Source organism: Grammomys surdaster, unplaced genomic scaffold (assembly GCF_004785775.1).
Source record: "Grammomys surdaster isolate TR1022 unplaced genomic scaffold, NIH_TR_1.0 191, whole genome shotgun sequence".
Taxonomy (NCBI): Eukaryota; Metazoa; Chordata; class Mammalia; order Rodentia; family Muridae; genus Grammomys; species Grammomys surdaster.
The window spans coordinates 10,886,920-10,898,888 of record NW_021604636.1 but is presented as its reverse complement, the minus strand read 5'-3'; the positions used below and the strand labels follow the sequence as shown (position 1 = coordinate 10,898,888).

The following is an 11,969-nucleotide window of genomic DNA, read 5'->3' as shown; positions in this document are numbered from 1 at the left end:
GAGAGAGAGAGAGAGAGAGGAAGAGGGAGAGGGAGAGGGAGAGGGAGAGGGAGAGGGAGAGGGAGAGGGAGAGGGAGAGGGAGAGGGAGAGGGAGAGGGAGAGAGAGACCTTGGAACATGCAACTCTAAATGAAGCATCTTCATCAAATCCCTTCCCACTGAGCTCAGGGAACCAGCCTCCAGCCATACAGAAGAGAAGATAAAGGAAGTGTGGGAGCCTAAGGAGATAGGGAGCACCAGGAGAATAAGGCCCTCTAAATCAACAGGGCAAAGCTCATAAACCTCACAGAGACTGAAACAGCAATCACAGGACCTACCTGGTTCTTTACCATGCTGTATATATAGCTTAACTTTCAAATTTTTACTGTCATGGGATTCCTGGATGTGTGAATGAGTCAGTCTCTGACTCTTGCAGTTTCTCTTGTGGTTCTTTTCCTTCTGTTGGTTTGCCTTGTCCAAATGTGATGTGAAGACTTTTGTTTTATTTATTATATTATATTTTGTTATGTCTTGTTGTTTCAAAAATAATAGAAAAGAACTAAAAATCAGAGAGAAAGAAAACAACATGAATAATCCACAAGGGCAGGTCACAATTATATATGTATTAAGAGAACTTACTTATATTATTTCAGAAAAATAATGTACATTTGTATTCACAATCAACAAAAGATAAAATGATTCAAATACTCAGGAATTCAATCACATATATTTCTTTTCCAACACCTTTTGTTTGCTTGGTAATATACCAGACATTTGTTATTATAAAATTAAAAAAAATAGTCCAAAATATGTAACCCATTTGTGGCTTGGTATCATAAGATGTCTAGTTGGGGCATTGCCTCTCCCATTATGTGGTGACTTCATTTAAATTTCTTTCTTACATGAATATAACTTAGGAACATTCTACAAAAGAAATTTCTATATGACTTTTCAAAAGACCTTTTATATTGGTTGTCTTTTCTTATAGTCCCTCTTCTGAATCTCCTTCCCTTTTTAGTCTTATATTTTACCCTCCTCCTTATCTCTCTATAACACTATATTTTATTTACTTTATCTGGAAAGATCCACCCATACCTTTCAGTCCTATACTAGCTACGTAACTTCTTTGGTTGTTATGACTAATACATGCATATATAAAACTAAAAAAAAATGATTTAAGAAAACACATGCAAGTTTTTCTCATTGAGGTCAGGGTTATCTCTCTCAGGCTTTCTGTGTCTAGCTACACCCATTTATCTTAGTATTTCATTTTTTGAATCATTGGTTAAATGGGTCACATGGATACCCACAAACATCATAAGATTGTTGGCTACCCTTCATAACTTTACAGTAAGACCCTAGAACTGAAGATACCACTCATGCCATTGAACATGGAGAAATCAAGCTGGTGGTCAACTTGAAGCATCACCTCTATATTTTTGTACTGATAGAAGAAACTAAATTACTTTGCATCTTGAGTTCTAAAATAACTATGCCTAAATTGAAAACTGATTATCAATGAATTATTGTCCTGAATATGGCCCACATGTTGTTGATGTTAAAACTATCATGAGTAAGAAACTTTGCTATGTAAATTCTGAGGAGGAATTTTTGGATGTCATCAATTTTAAGGCTTTGGCTATGAAGGTAATCTAGGAGCACATGAGAAAAATGAAGATCCAAGAAAACCTTTGGACAAAAATCTCCCATTACAGTACCATGCAAAATAAATACAAGAAATGTGTGAAGGTGTACAAAGATCAGAAGAGTTGGCAAGGATATCAAGAATATAAAATCAGACAAGTTGCCAAAAGTCCTTATGCTTGCTGTTCACAAAGCCATATAAGCATATCTATCCTGTTCTGTGTTTAGTCTGATTACTTTTTTCCATGGAGAAGCATCCTTACTATCACATCTCTGTTTTTATACAGAGTCAGCACAGCAATTGGTAAAGAAGAGCCTTATCAAAATAACATGGAATGCTTATAATGTATCTCTATAGTTATCTGATGTTTTTCTACCCTCATGCAGTAAAATATAATATAGATTTAGAGCTAGAGAGATGGCTCAGCAGTTAAGAAGACTCACTGATTTTGCAGAGGACCCCAGTTCAGTGAACAGCACCCAAATGATGGCTCTCAAAGGTCTGAATGAAGGTAACTTCATTCTCAGCATCTCCAATGTCTTTTTGCCATGCTCCCATGCACTGCAAACACATCCTGCACAGGTATACAGGAAGGCAAAACACTTTACAGTAAAGATATATGAATATTTTTAAAGATTCATTGACTGTCCTTTGTAACTTCTCAGTTGTCTTGCTTCTAATTTCTGTGAGGTCCCTATGAAATTATAATCTTTGAAGGAAGTTAATGACTGAGAGATGCCATCCTATTAGCCAAGTGATTGATGATAGATAATTGCATTGTGAAAGACAGAAGCTACAAATGAAAGCCATTCTATTCTCACAAGCTTAGCGCTCTTCTCATAAAATGCTACAATGTTAGTCCTGAAATATTGTTACTCATGCTTTATTTGACAAGCAAAACAGAATACAAAATAGAAAAAACAAGATGATAGCATGATACAGAGAATGTTTGTGTTAAGCATAATATGGCTCTGTTTCACTGATATTGGAATAGTCTTGAATAGTCTAGGTTTCTGAATTAGTATCAGACAGGCAAACATAGAGAATAATAATATGCAGAGAAGAATTACTGTGAACTGCAAATTAAGAAAAAATATGCTTCTCAATATGATAAATAAGGATCTCTCTGATTTTTAGAAGTATTCTCAAGGATCAAGGATCATTATTTAGTCCATGAGTTTAATCAAGAGTAGACTCAAGAAGGATCATGAGAAGAATCTGAGAAGCATGAGGTACATTGAGAGCAAAGTTACCTAGCATCATGACAAAGCTTAAATAGATATGCAAAGTCAGCTTAAAAGTATTTGATGCCATGAAAATACAGATGTTTTACATTAAACACAGTGCAAATATCTATGAGATAATGTCATTTTTGAGATGTAGATCAGGCATTAAATAAATTACTATACGGCAGGAGGAGGATCAATCTGCAAACAATAGCTGCTCTATTTCTCTGACACAACTTTAGAAAGGGTACTTAACTATGTCATATAACTATACATGAAGCTTGTTTTCATTCAAATATGCTCACTCTCATTCAAATGCTCATTTTTATTATTTTTCACTACTATAAATCTCTCTCACACATCTATTTTGCTATCTCTACTTTCAGCATATGCTTAAAAGCAGAAGTAATCATCTTCTCTTTCATTACTCACTTACTCACTCACTCAGAATGACTTTCATTCTAAAATAAACAAAATAAACAAAACCACACCTCATGTATAAAATAGTCTTTTTTTGTTTTCCTTGAGATAATGACATGTGACCCAGGTTGATCAGAATCTAGTGACTTCTGATCATTCTGGCTGATGCTTAAGCAACAAAAATAGTTTATCTCATGACCACTAAACTTTTGACGCATGGAGCTGGACAAATGACTCCATAGCTAAGAGTGGAGCTCTTCTCGATAGAGGGCACAGGTCCTGTTCACAGCACCCATGGCAAGTGGCTCAAAATCAACTGTAACTCCATCATTAGCCCTCCATCCACAACTACATTTGGTATTCATACACAGACTAGCACACACATACATACATGATAATAATAATAATATCTAAACAGGAAAAAATTTTAAAGTATATCACTTCCAACATATTCTTGTCTCCTAATGAAAGCTTATAAATGGACCTATTCATCAATCAGTCTTTTAAAATAATTTATATCTCTATGATATTAAATTACTGTTATTAACATCAGTAATAGTAAGCTGGCATTTTTTGAGTATCCACTGTACAGATGGTGTTCTAAGTGTCTTGCACATATGGTAATATTCATTTTCCTAGTCCTGACATAACTAATGCTCCTAAACTGCTGATGGACATGTAAAGGTAGCACAAAGTACACACAGTCACACATACAAATCACAACATACACAAAAAACTCATAATTTTTAAGAATCAGTTTTAATTGCATCAAAACTTAATGGGTATATTATATTAAACTACTTTTATTGTCATGTTTCCCATACTAAATTTATACCATACTATATAGAAAAAGTTATAATTAAATTTTTATTTAATTGAACGTTATAGATGCCTAAATTTATATATATATATATACATATATATATGTATGTATGTATGTATATAAAATAATAAAGCAAAAAATAAAAAATTAAGAATATCAAACAAGAAGTTTAACAATATAAATTAGTATTTGGATTATACAAGTATAATCATGATTATGTTTAAGACATCCTATTTTCATAATAATGTACTTTATCCAAGCAGTACTTAAGATGATCATAGAGTTTATGTACAGTTAAACATATAATAAAGGTATTAAATCATAAAATTTAAAAGCAGTAGACTTACATTTTTAAGATTTTTGCACATCAAATGGATATTATGAATGTGACAAACTGCTGAGAAAGATTAGTAGATGCAAATAAATGCATGTCACAGTTGATAGATATTATCTGAACTAACCAGGAAGAGTATTAGCAGCAAGAGACAATGATAACTGAGGCACTTCTTGCTATTTAACATCCCTAATTTGTGTTGGAACTAAACAGTGTTAAAATAGTTTACAAAAGAAGTGTTTATACACAGAAAGGCATACAAAACTGAGATCCTTGGCTAAAAACCATGGCTGACTTCCATTTACTCAGAACTACACGCTGAAACCTAGTCTTTACTGGTTTTAACCTGTGCCAATAAATCCCTAGATTTCATTGCCTTATGATCCCTTCATAAACCATTAAGATTGCTAGACACTTTGACAGTCTTCTCAAACAAAAGAATAAACAAATGAAACCATGCATGATTTGTGTGTAGCCATGAGTCCAATATGTTCAAACATATATTTCTTTTTCTTTTCGATGATGAACTAAAATTATTGATCACAGTTCCTAGTTTACCAAAGTCTCTACCAAATTCTACCTGTGCAAAACATCCTCAGACACATTCTGTATATTTCTGGTTTCCTGACTAGCAAGACAAAAATAAGCAGATGACAAAATCTAGAGAATAAAAAGAGACAAACAATAGAACATGGGGAAACCAACGTTGCATACTCTCATCCCACTCATGGTTTGAACTGAGCATGGACATTCCTTCTCTTCATTCATTGACTATCTTTCTATCTGAGGACAACATTCTATATAAAATATCACATTTTATTTCATATTTGACAGATAATGGGGTATAATTCCAAAACTGTGTACTTATAATGAAATTAAAGTTAAAGTATAAAAGAATTATTAACTTCCTGTGCACTATTACATGAGAAATGTGTGTGCATGTGTGTGTGTGTGTGTGCTTGTGCATGTGTGCATGTGTGATTTAGTATGTCTACCAAAGTTCTGTTTACCAGAAATCTTGGATTGAAATACTAGTTCAACATTTTAAAAAAATCCATGAGTATTGGACATAAAAAATATTTCATGAATGTCATTTTTAAAAGACAAAGGTGCTAAACACTGGTGGTGCATGTCTTTAATCCCAGCACTTGGCAGGCAGAGGCAGGTGGACCTCTGAGTTTGGAGCCAGCCTAGTCTACAGAGTGAGTTCTAAGACAGTCACCAATACACAGAGAAAACCTGCCTCAAAAAAGAAACTAACTAACTAAATAACTAATAAAAACAAAAATAACAATACAGGCAATGTGACAATAGCTCTCCTTTTTAATATTTCTCTACCAAGGAGACAGATGACAAAAAACAAATATTGCCTATATAACTCTCTTGTATTCTATCATGACCTTATGATATAGAATGGTTAATAATGAGTACAAGTTTATTGACCAAAATTGATTCGTCAATTAATATTTTTAAAATGGAATGACAGAAAAAGAACTTACTTTTAAGTAAATACAGGTGTAATACAAAGGGTTATTGAAATGTCCATTGCATTTTATGCACTAAATTGGAAATTAAATATTGAACTGTAAAATTAAAGCAGTCATAAACCCTTCTGCTTCCAAGATGTAATAGATAAAAACTCAAAAGAATTGATCAAAACAAGAGGATATTGACATCTAAGTTAGATGTACAAAAGAAAAAGGAGTCACTGAAGCAAGAAATCTGGGGATTAAATGGGATTAATAGTCATTCAATTCTATAATTTTCTGCCCTCAGTATACCACACAACTTAAAAATAAATGTGACATAACTGAACACTTACTCTTTCTCAGACGACTGCAGTGCATTCTAGTCCTTTTGGTCCTATGGGAAACCATTTCAAATACCTTCTTTAATTTCCGATTAGCAATTCCTAAAAGACCACACCAGTCATGTAGCACAGTCTCTACAAGAATGCCTTGTTTTTATTAGTTATTTAGGAATAGCCTGAGCACAGGAACCCAGAGAACATTTTTATGATATAATATGCTATTTATTTTTTGTCAAGTGCTGATGGAAGCCAGTGACTTGTGCAACCAAAGCATACACTCTACCATTTCCTACATCCCGAGCCAGAATTTAACTGACATTTCCCTTTGCTACCTTTACTATTACAGTGTAATGAGAATTTACTGCATCATTTTACACTTGGCTTTCCAAATTTGTATTCTTTGTTAAAGTAAATACCAGCTCATGAACTTCAGTTATATTAGGATAAGTCAATGACAGAGAGAGAGAGAGAGAGAGAGAGAGAGAGAGAGAGAGAGAGAGAGAAGTAAATCAAATGATGTAACATGTTTTTTTCTGTCTTATCCTCCTCCTATAATATTGTAAAATTCCTCTTACAGTTAAATATTATTTGAAATTTTAAATTCAGATAGTGTTACATTTCCCTTTCTACAGTAATACTTTGCCTCTGTCTCCACAGTGTTGCCAATATCATGTATGTATTCAGTGTATAGCTCTCTGTTCTCTGTGTAGTAGATGTTTCTTGTATGCCCTCTACTGGCTTCAGAATAAATGCACTGGTTCCTTTTTTCCTTCATTAGTCTTAGATACATGTTATATTTTTATTTGGAAATTGAGCAAATAATGTAAATACAGCACTGGAGGAAATTATCATAAAAAAGATAGTAGTTAATAAATCTATCTACTTTTTATGAGAACCAATTCTGTGTTAAAATGTGATAAAATCATGTTGATAGAAATAAAAATGCATATTACTCTCTTTAAAGAAAAAATGCAACATCCTATGCTTATTTTGGGAGTTTACAATTTAAAATCCACACTAAAGAAATGGAAGCATGAAAAGGCACATTACAGGGACAGAGCTTCTTCGGGACAGGAAATGGCAGAAGAGCTGAACACAAATGAAAAATAAAGAAATGAGTTTGTTTTGTGGTGTAGACAGATTTTAATCCAGCAAAATGGCTACTCTGGCTAGATTACATATGATTAATCCCTCTGGCTGGAATGGAGACACACTCTTAGCATACACCTAAAATCTCAGACAGTGAGGTCTAATTGAGAGCAGACAAAAGTGATCAATCAGAGAAAGATTTAACAAAATGAGTCAGAGAAAGTGTATTCCCAACTCTCATGAGAACAGAGAACTTTCATGCTCCTTAAAGAGAATTGATGGAGAGGGAGTTGAATTCATTGGTATTCAGTTCATTTCAGAGCAGTTCAAGTGAGTACTGTTTGAGCTGAGTCCAGAGCAGAGCAGTTCAAGATCAGACCAGTACAGTTAATGGAGTTCAGAGGCAGTCTTGCAAGAAGAGCAACTCAGTCAGAAGCCAAGAGAAGTCAACTGGAATTAGGTACCTTGGAGATGAGTTTGAGCTAGAACAGCTAAACTGAACCAGCCACTCAGAGTTCTGAAAGAACTAGAGTTAACTCAGCAGTACATCTTGGAGGCTGAAACATTCTAGGCCTAGTTTACCAGACAGAAGCTGGAAGAAGAACCCTAAAATGACTAGGCTTGAAGAGAATTGGATTATATGGAGGCTAGACACTTTAAGGCCTAGGCCTTGGGATAGTTAAGTGGAACCTTCCTGAGCTTATTGCAAGCCCTGTATTTTCATAGCTTGGGTATGGCTCTTGTGCCATCCCTTACTCTAAGGAAATTAAAGTGGCATTCACATTTATACTGCAGAAAAAGACCAAACACAGAATGAAATAGGACATGATTTGTTTTTAATTTTTTGCATACACATCCAGGAAGAAAATCCAGAATTAGTGGATGGTATATAATAGAGTTATATAATCAGAACTTTATTTCAGTAATAAGGGGACACGGCATACTATAGGATAGTTCGTTGGCAGCCATAAACAGAACAAAAGATAAACACGGGTTGGGAAGTCGCTAAAAGTAATTCAGTAAGTAGCAGAAGAAGGAAACTGAGCTGGAATTTTTCCACGACAGCTTTTCAAGTTGTAAAGCTAAGAAATGACCATACCTAGCATTAGTCCATTATCCTAGCATACCTTTAAGATTTCTTTACTTTCACTAGGAAGAATGTATATATGAATATGGTTGCATAATTGATGCTTATCCTGATATTGTTAAATGTACATTTTATGTATGTATGTATGTATGTATTATTTATTTATTTACTTTGAAATAGGGTCTCATGATATATATCCCCGACCATCCTGGAACTCACTCTATATACCAGGTGGACCTTTGCCTCCTGAATGCTGGGATTAAATGTGTGTATCACCATACCCAGATTTAAATGTAAATTATTAAAGCATAGACTTTCAAAAGTTAAAATATTTTATTGCATTCATACGCTAATATTCTATTGAAACCCACTGAGTACCTACAAAGGATTTAAAAATTACATGGTCAGACATACTGAAGCTCTAATTTGTTCTCACATATGCTTTTTCTTCTTAATGTAAATATAGTACACACATTAAAAAAACCTATGAATAGCTTCAAATACTCTGTATGCTTGTGATGTTTCATTATCTTTGGGTTATTTTCCTACAGTGATATATTTATCATATTTCACAACTGCAATATTTAAAAGCTAAACTTTTTCTTTGAGGCACTATATTGTGTTCAGTGAAAAAAATCCCAAAACATAAAATACTTCAAGGGCAAAGAAAAAAATCAGTCAATGAGAATAGTAGCCTAATAAAATAAGTGGCAGGCATTCCTCAAGATGAGGTGTGCTTTAAAAGTATATGGTAAATTTTCAGAGCCTTGTGAGGACGTTGAGCACATGCTTTTCAATTTTCTCCATATGATAGGGACTTTTGTTAATTACTTGAAAACGTGTTTTTAACTATCAGTACGTAGTTACTCTATAACTTAGTGAAATTCCATTTCTATTCACCATCATGTGAAATACATCTCAAGTGTTGTTTCTACTAATGAAAGATGTAGCTGTTAAGGTTGAACAGTATCTGTCACTCAATTCTAAATTCCAGATTTGCTTTAACTCCTCTTACTTACGCTGCTCTTTCTAATTTCAGAGAACAAATTAGAGGAATATGTTCTCTCTTTGTTCTCGGGACTGAACGCTGGTTGTTAGGCTTGGAAGTAAGTGCCTGTGCCTTCTGAGCCATCTTATGGTCACGACTCTTCTGTTTATAAAATATAAATTGGATTGGAAAAACATTTTATATTCATTAAAATTAAATTGCCATAAGGTGATATTTCTCATATAATCATAAAAACAAATATTAATTTGAAATTGGTGATCTTAAAAATGGTTAATAATCTCTATATGAAACCATATGTACCTAACTGTGTGCATGTAAAAGACACTTCTCTGAGTCAGACCCTTGGTGTACAATGGTCACGTTCATAAAATTTTAAGCCTCCTCTTTGTAGGCTTCTTTACTCTGCTTCTATTTAGATGACAATATTTTTTTTTTAGGATGAATGAGCATTACATTTTGACAAAATTTTTCATGTATTGTGGCAAATTCTAAGAAGAGTTAAAAAGATATTCCTCACTGAACTGTTTGTGAATCTGAAATTTAAAATTAGGTAGCTAAGCTGCACTTAGTAAGACCAAGTTTTGAGGTCACCATTCGAGTTCCCAGTGGTGGGGATGGTTAATTATTTTGCTTCATCATTCTAATCATGTTACATCTTCTGACATTAGAGATTTGTGATGACTTCCTCTGTAATTTTGGCCATTGAATGCCTGTGCTATTGTCTTTTTCCTTTACTTTAAACAATTTCCCTTGATTTCAGGAATTTGACTGAAATGTACTTTTGTGTAGGATTACTCTTACCTTTTTCAAAGTTAACCAAACATATTAAATCTAAAAAAAAAATGACATTTTTTATCACATACGTGTATTTGGGAGTATTATTCCTACAAATATTTTCTCTAACGTCAAATTTTCTTTGGAAAAGGAGTCTTCACAATAGTCTTTCAGGTTTTCTCTGTATTTAACCTTTATGATTTATATTTAATGTGTTCTTACTTACATTTCTCTCTTCCACCAGTCGCATCTTAGCTCTCATCTTCTGAAATTAAGATCGAGTTAGAGTCCTGATCTTTCTTAAGTTTTAGATTGACATTTCACCTACTCTCAGTGTTGTTACGTGAGTTTAGCATGAACATTTGTCTCTGTGGGGTACAGTTCACTGTGGCATGGTTGCCAATGTTCACAACCATGGGTATGTGATTAAGCAAGTAGATTATCACAGGGCATACTGTGTGTAGTGCAAGCTTCTTTGTACGCTAAGAATAGAAAATCTACAAATCCTATTTCTCAACAGCTTCAAATGCGGTCCTATAGGCTCAGATGAGACAGTAAACATTTTACACACAGTACCAAAGAGTATTTTCCCTGGCATATAAAAGACAAATTTCCTAAGAAACACAGAGTTGAGAATTAGTTTCTGTGATAAAGATAAAATATTCAAAATCCATTGTAATAGAAAACAAGAGACATCTATAAAGACATGTATTCAAACAGAAGCAAAAACTTAAAGGTCAACATTTACAACAATGAGATATGTTTATGGCAGGGCTGTTATTAGATGGAAAATTATTAATGAGTTAAGAGTACAGAAACCATTTTTTTTTTCTAGACAGGGTTTCTCTGTATATTCCTGGCTGTTCTGGAACTCACTCTCTAGATCAGACTGGCCTTGAACTCAGAAATTAGCCTGCCTCTGCCTCCCAAGTTCTGGGATTAAACGCGTGCGCCATCACTGCCAGGCTACAGAGACCATTTGATCCTCCATTCTGCTTATAAAGATTGTTGAGGAGCATCCAGAAGACACCCAAGTACCCATCCTGGTCCCATGGCAAGTGCAATAACTAGCAAATATGCAATAGGGAGATGGGAAAGATGGAGTAGTACATGGTGGAGATTTAGGAGAGAAAGTAATATTGAGCAGTTAATATACTATGAACAGAAGTGGAATTGGAGTTGTCTGTTCATAGTGCACTATGAACAGACAAGAGTGAGGAATAGGTGGATATGAGGACTCTGTACACCCACTTGAAACCATGGTGATATCTGGGCCTAGGCTCCTGCCAAGGGCCATGTATGTGATTCTGTGCTGATATCTTGTGGTCCTTGTTGACATTAAAAGCCATTCAGGTGTCTTTGATCTGGGCAGTTGTGTGAGACCATGTTAGTGTCTGTTGGCCATGGTGATATCTTGGGGCAAAACTGATCAGAATAGCCTGGGTTACCACTGAGGCCATGATGATATCTTGGGCTCGCCTACCACTGAGAGCCATATCTGTATCCTTGGTCCTGCTGCAGCCAGAATCTGTGTAGATGTCCATGACCCAAGTTATGACCAAAGGCATTGGAGATGTCTGTGGTCTAAGCTGCCTCCTGAGACTATGGATCCCTGAGGGCTATGGTTCTCCTGGAGCCATGTCTGAGTCCATGTTCCTATTTTATCCAATGTCTGTGTTGATGTCTGTGTTACCACCAAAGCCCATGTAGATATCACTGGTTTTGATGACTGACCAAGTCCACATTGATGTCTAGGCACTGTGGTGTGCTGTC

At 34.7% G+C, this 11,969-nt stretch overlaps 1 pseudogene; it reads right to left on the bottom strand.

The window, feature by feature from the left end:
* Nucleotides 1-11,740, bottom strand: part of LOC114622707 — a 146,416-nt pseudogene extending 134,676 nt beyond the window's left edge.
* Nucleotides 11,741-11,969: the final 229 nt, after the last annotated feature.